The sequence below is a fragment of the Bison bison genome, unplaced genomic scaffold, assembly GCF_000754665.1.
Source record: "Bison bison bison isolate TAMUID 2011002044 unplaced genomic scaffold, Bison_UMD1.0 scf7180017864461, whole genome shotgun sequence".
Lineage (NCBI taxonomy): Eukaryota > Metazoa > Chordata > Mammalia > Artiodactyla > Bovidae > Bison > Bison bison.
Window position 1 is genome coordinate 15,863,816 of NW_011495023.1, and position 7,285 is coordinate 15,871,100.

Here is a 7,285-nt window from a genome sequence, read left to right on the forward strand (position 1 = left end):
ATGGTTATACTTCAGTGTAGCAATAAAGAGGACAACATGCATTTTAAGATTCTAATATTTTAAATATAATTTGGATTGTACAAAAACATGTTTCTTTTTTGAAATTTATTAAAATTTTTATTTTATGTTGGAGTATAGTTGATTTACAATGTTGTGTTATTTTCTGTTGTATAGCAAAATGACTTGGTTATTCATATACCTAATATTTATTCTTTATCAGATTCTTCCCTCATAGATTATTAAAGAGTTTTGAGTAGAGTTCCCTATGTTATACAGTAGGTCCTTGTTGATTATCTATTTTATGCATAGCAGTGTGTATATGTTAATCCAACCTCCTAATTTACTCCTCCCCCAAAATGTGACTTCTGAAGTGTGGAACTGAGACAATTCTCCAGGATTGATTCCTCAATCAAATGTTAGTGATGATTATTAGGGTGAATTGAAAGTACAAAGGCTGCAGACAATGTAAATTTTACAGGCTCAACTAAAAGTGGCCTAGGCTCCTGCTGTCGTGGAGCTGGAGGACTCATGGAGCATATTTGGGAAAATGCAGTTGTGCTGGCCAGCCCCATCTGCACATGTGTTTCAAAAATCCCACGAAATAAAGTTTGTATTTGAGCTTAGAGCCACTCAGTTGTATTTGAAAATAAAAGAGAGGTTATTATTTCTTGGCTCTTAGAATCTGCATAGTGGGATTAACCGCCAAGTGCCTGCAGGCTGGATTCAGCACCCTGGAGTTACTGCCTTCTTCCCCATCTCACTTCCTCACCCCTAACACTGGTCCTTCCATCACCTTCAGTCTTCCTGCACTTTAATCCTTGCCTCAGGTCTTACTGGAGGAACCCAACCGAAGAAAGAGGTATACTTTCTTCTTCTACCTGTGTAAATCTGTACACTTTATAACAATTTTATAACAAATTACTCTTTTACTAAGAGTTGAAAAAAACTCTACAGAAGTTCAATTTTATCAATTACTGACTACCTGCCCAATGTTGGTCGTTTAGTCCCAAAGTCGTATCCGACTCTTGTGATTCCATGGACCGTAGCCTGCCAGGCTCCTCTGTCCATGGGATTTCCCAGGAAAGAATACTGGAGTGGGTTGCCATTTCCTTCTCCTGGGGATCTTCCCAATGTTAGGTGGCAGGAAAAGGGACTAGATGCTTTTATCTCATTTAATCCTCTGACCCAGCCTGATGCACCTATCATATGGATTTTAGTAACATTATTTGTTTGGATGGTTGGTAGCTCAGCTGGTAAAGAATCCACCTGCAATGCAGGAGACCCTGGTTTGATTCCTGGGCAGGGAAGATCCCCTGGAGAAGGGACAGGCTACCCATTCCAGTGTTTTTGGGCTTCCCTGGTGGCTCAGCTGGTAAAGAATCTGCCTGCAATGTGGGAGACCTGGGTTTGATCCTTGGGTTGGGAAGATCCCCTGGAGAAGGGAACAGCTACCCACTCCAGTATTCTGGCCTGGAGAATTCTGGGACTGTATAGTCCATGGGGTTTCAAAGAGTCAGACACGACTGAGCAACTTTCACTTTCATCGATACCAAATTACATACGTTTACATAAAGTGTTATTTGCACATTTACTTATCACCAGTTACTTGCTAAGAAACACTGACACAATGTTGACCAAAAGTGGTGAAAGCAGATATCCTTGCCTTGTTTCTAGTTAGGGGAGTAGCTTTATTTTTAAATCAAGAAATAGTATTTCTACCTTAACTATGTTTCACGTGGAAACACTGCACTACTGTCTAGTTTTGGTAAACATTAAGGCAATGGCACCCCACTCCAGTACTGTTGCCCGGAAAATCCCATGGATGGAGGAGCCTGGTGGGCTGCAGTCCATGGGGTGGCTAAGAGTTGGACACGACTGAGCGAGTTCACTTTCACTTTTCACTTTCATGCATTGGAGAAGGAAATGGCAACCCACTCCAGTGTTCTTGCCTGGAGAATCCCAGGGACAGGGGAGCCTGGTGGGCTGCAGTCCATGGGGTCGCAGAGTCGGACACAACTGAAGCGACTTAGTAGTAGTAGTAAACATTGTTCATGCAGTGTGAAAGGCTTAAATAATGAATTATGGATTATTGATTTTTAGGATCATTTCCTTACTGCCTTTTTTAAATGTTGGAGATAAATACAAAAGTGAAATGAATGCATATTTTATTTGGAGGCTATAGGCAGAAAATATTATCAATACAAACATATTTGATTGGCTGATAATAGTCTAAATTTTACTAATTTTCAGCATTGGTCAGTTTTCATTCCAATCCCAAAGAAAGTCAATGCCATAGAATGTTCATATTACAATTGCACTCATTTCACATGATAGCAAGATTATGCTCAAAATCCTTCAAGCTAGGCTTCAGCAGTAAATGAACCGAGAACTTCCAGATGTACAAGCTGGATTTAGAAAAGGCCAGAGATCAAACTACCAACATACACTGGATCATAGAAGAAGCAAGGGAATTCCAAAAAACATCCACTTCTGTTTCATTGATTATGCCAAAGCCCTTTGACTGTGTGGATTACAACTATCTGTGGAATGTTCTTAAAGAGATAGAAATACCAGACCACATTATCTGCCTCCTGAGAAACTTGTATGCAGGACAAGAAGCAACAATTAGAACCGGACATAGAACAACGGACTAGTTCAAAATTGGGAAAGGAGTACGTCAAGGTTTATTTAATTTATATGACGAATACACCATACAAAATGCTGCACTGGATAACTCACAAGCTGGAATCAGGATTTCTGGGAGAAATAACCTCAGATATGCACATGATACCACTTTAATGGCAGAAAGTGAAGAGGAACTACAGAGCCTCTTGTTGAAGGTGAAAGACGAGAGTGAAAAAGCTGGCTTAAAAGTCAACATTCACAAAACGAAGATCATGGTGTCCAGTCTTACCACTTCATAGCAAATAGATGGAGAAAAAGTGGAAACAGTAACAGATTTCATTTTCTTGGGCTCCAAAATCAATGTGGACTGCGACTACAGCCATGAAATTAAAAGACACTTGCTCCTTGGAAGAAAAGCTATGACAAACCTAGACAGCATATTAAAAAGCAGAGACATCTCTTTGCTGACAAAGGTCCATATAGTCAAAGCTATGGTTTTTCAGGTAGTCGTGTACAGGTATGAAAGTTGGACCATAAAGAAGGCTGAGCACTGAAGAACTGGTGCTTTCGAACTGTGGTGCTGGAGAAGACTCATGCGAGTCCCTTGGACTGCAAGGAGATCAAACCAGTCAATCCTAAAGGAAATCAACCCTGAATATTCATTGGAAGGACTGGTGCTGAAGCTGAAGCTTCAATACTTCAGCCCTGATGCGAAGAGCTGACTCATTGGAAGATCCTGATTCTGGGAAAGATTGAAGGCAAAAGAAGGGGACGACAGAAGATGAGATGGTTGGATGGCATCATGTCTCAGTGGACATGAGTTTGAGCAAACTCAGGAGATAATGAAGGACAAGGAAGTGTGGCATGCTACAGTTCATAGTGTCAGTTCAAAGAGTTGGACATGACTTAGCAACTGAACAACAACTAATTTTCTTGTTCTGGAAAGCCCTACATATAATTTTTTTTTCCCCCAAACTTGGCTGGACTGCACTACCTGTGGGATCTTAATTCCTGGACCAGGGATTGAACTGGAGTCTCCTACACTGGAAGCTCAGAGTCTTAACTGCTGGACCGCTGAGGAAGTCCCATCTGCCTATATAATTTTGAAAAGAAGTTCCAGGTGGCAATTTTCCCTAAGTCGTAATTATTCATGCCTGCACTTGTTTTTAATGGGTGTAAAAAAACTGATCATGTAAATTTATATGGTGAAAATGGTGAGATTTTACAAGACAATATTAACAAAGTTTTTAAAATCCTTAAAGAGATGGTGTTATGTAAATTGGAATGCCATGCCTATAATTATAATTCCCTTTGATATTTCTGGAATTTAAGCCCACAAATAAATACACTCAAATACTGAAACATATTAGGTAATATAATTTCTAGAGCATCTGTGTAACCTGTGGAAACAGGAGGCAGTTGGCATTACAAAGCGGACCAGTGAACAGATACATACAGAAACACATGCCTTCAGTGTTTTTTCTCAACCATAATTAGGAGATGAACAAATGGTCCATAAAATTTTTATTTTAGTATCTAAAATAGAGGATCCAATTCATTAAAACTTAAGTCTCTACTTAAAGAAAAATAAAGCACTCTTGAAAATGTACCTACATGTGATATGATTTATACTAAGCCCTAAACTAAATATCGTAATTCTTGGATTGTTAAAGATAGTTGAACTTAATGAAAATAACTCTGAATTTTTAAACCTGATAATGTGTACTAATATACCTGATATTCTCATTCTAACCAGGCGAACTTTGATAAAATAGATGAAACCTGAATGTCTTAATAACAAAATAAAGATACTAGAAAATTTAAAATATTTTTTTGTTTGAATAGGTAAATCCTTTTCATGGTTTGAATATCAAAGTTTAAATAGGAATACAGTGAAAAGTCCTTTCTATATCTTCTATCCACAGACTTCTCATAACTCAAGTTACTTTGTCCTACTTTAATATATGTACATGCTAGTACATTATTCTGTTCCATTTTTCTGCTTTTTTCATGGAACAAAAAAGTCTTGGAAATCTTTTTTTTTTTTTTGGAAATCTTAATTTCAAAAAAAAAGCATTTTTTTTTTTTGGCTGTGTTGGGTCTTCATTCCTGTGTGGGCTTTTCTCTGGTTGCAGCAAGCAGGGGTTACTCTCTGGTTGTGGTGTGCAGGCTTCCCACTGCAGTGGCTTCTCTTGTTGCAGAGCATGGGCTCTAAGTCATGGGGGCTTCAGAAGTTGTGGTTCCCATGGTCTGGAGTACAGGCTCAATAGTTGTGGTGCACGGGCTCAGTTGCTTCACAGCATGTAGGATCTTCCCAGAACAGGGATTGAACCCGTGTCTCCTGCATCGGCAGGCAGATTCTTTACCATGCAGCCACCAAGGAAGCCCCAGAAATCTCAATATTAAAACACGAAGAACTTTTTGTTGTTGTTGTTGTTGTTAACAGCTACATAGTGGTCAAATGTATGGTTATATCGTAATTTAGTGTCTTGCTTATGGATATATTTAAGCTGTTTCAAGGATAAGAAATACCTTGTCATTTCTCATGTGTGGAACTACATATGTGGGCTAGATCCCTAGAGGTGAAATTGGAGGTTCAGAGTATGCATACATTTGTAATTTTGATAGACACTGCCAAATTCTTCTTTCTATATATTTCAGCCAAAGCAGTGGGGCCAGATATAATTTTATGCCTTTTTCATTTCATTCAGAAATGCACAAAGTGGGTTACCTATTAAAGAATAAGGAAGAAAGGACAAATTTATTCAGCAATTTAGAGTACGTTTTCACTCAAAAATACATTCAACAGAAATTTACTGTACATCTACTGCATGCCAAGTGCTTTTAGGCTTTTGGAGCTACCTACCTAAACAAATCAGACTCAAATCTCTGCCTCTGTGGAGCTTACATTTTGGAACTCTATGCTACTTCTTAAGACACAAGTTAAATGTCAATATCCTGAAAATGATCTGTTGAGATCCTGGGCACAGGCACCAGACGTATGCTACCAGTGTTATTTAAAACCGACTAGAGGCAATGTTGCATATGATTTCATAGCTTTCCATCAGGTCCTTTTAAACAACACACTTGGGCGAGAGCTCTTTTTATCTGACTCCATCTGCTGTTGGTAGTGATCAGCATACTGTGGGCACTGTTGTAGCATCTGAGATTAGGTTGTGAAATAGGAAGTGGAGTTATGTGCAGATCAGCAAGTGTGTGCAAACTGTTTAGTTCTATCTGAAGCTGAAACCACGGGTGTCCAACTCAGGCTTGGGGAACACAGAAGATAAGGTTATCAGCACATGCCCATCAGGGCACAGTTTCCCTTTTGCTGTCTGTCCCTGTTTTGATTCTATAAAGAGATCCCAGGGGTTTTATGGAAAACAGTGTCAGAAGTACTGTTGTACTCTTGTACTCTTGTCTGCTGAACAAGGGCATGCAAAATATTACTTGTTAGGAAGTAAGGGAGACAGAAAGGGCAAATGATGCCAAGCAAAGTGGGTGTATTGTCCAGTGGATGGTCAGAGAAAGTATGGCCTCAGGCTTGTGCATGTTTTCTTTTTCCTTTCTTGGCTGTGCTGCAGGCATGTGAGATCTTAGTTCCTGGATCAGGGATTGCTCAGAGTCTTAACCACTGGACCTCCAGGAAGTCCTTTTCTTCCTAAAAGAAGATCTTAAAACTTTAGCTCCCCCATTAGATTTAATTTTATAAGAAGTCAGTAAACTACAGTTGTTAAAAGTCTTGCCAATATCCCACTGAGTTCTTTGCAGTCACTACAGGATAACTGGGAGTTCAGCTTGTGACGGGGAAGTCAGACACAACAGCATCTTCAAGCATGATGTGAAGAATACAAAAGAGCCAGTTCCAGAGACTGGCTCTTGAATCATACCCTGACCTTTTTTCTTTTGCTTGTTTTATTAAAATTTCATCTCTGCACCATAATAGACACAATTGGTTAGTAACCAATGTTTTCTGCAGTCCGAATACATAGCAGTGATTTTTCTGTCCTTGAATCTTAGAAGGAGGCTTTGGACTCGCCAACATGCTCCTTTCACAGTTGAGGTAGAGAAGGGCGAAGTGACAATGGCATGAGCCAGGTCTCTCTCCCGATTCCCAGTTCAGCAGAACTCCCTCCACAGGCTCCCCAGGGAAACCTGTTATGCCTCCGACTTCCAGATTCCGTGCTGTCATCCTGCAAGCGCTGCAAGCTGGGGTGACTTTGGGCAATGACATCGTGGCCCTCACGGGGTTTGCACATGGCAGAAGCCTCCCTGGAGCCGCCCGCCCGCCCGCGGAGTGTGCGCGCTGTTTTCGCACTCTGCCGGATGGTCTCGGCGAAGGTCCGGGACCGGGTTGTGGACCAGGGTCTCCAGAGTTCCCTTCCGTCAGGTGACGGCGCGAGGGGACTTCCTCCGATTTCTGGGCCCGGAAAGGCTGACCCTCGCCCGGCAGCGCTCCTAGCCGCACGAGAAAGGGGACAGGCGGGCCCACGCCCCCTTCTCCCCTGGGCCCCACTCCTGCCACCCCAGGGCTCGGGCCGTTTTCCTTCTGCCCTTCCCTCGTTTTCCCCACCGGCGTCTCCTCAACTTTTCCCACTTGGTGTTTAAAGGCGCCACCGCCCCCCTCCCTCGGCGAGCAGCTCGCGCGCCTGGTGCGATC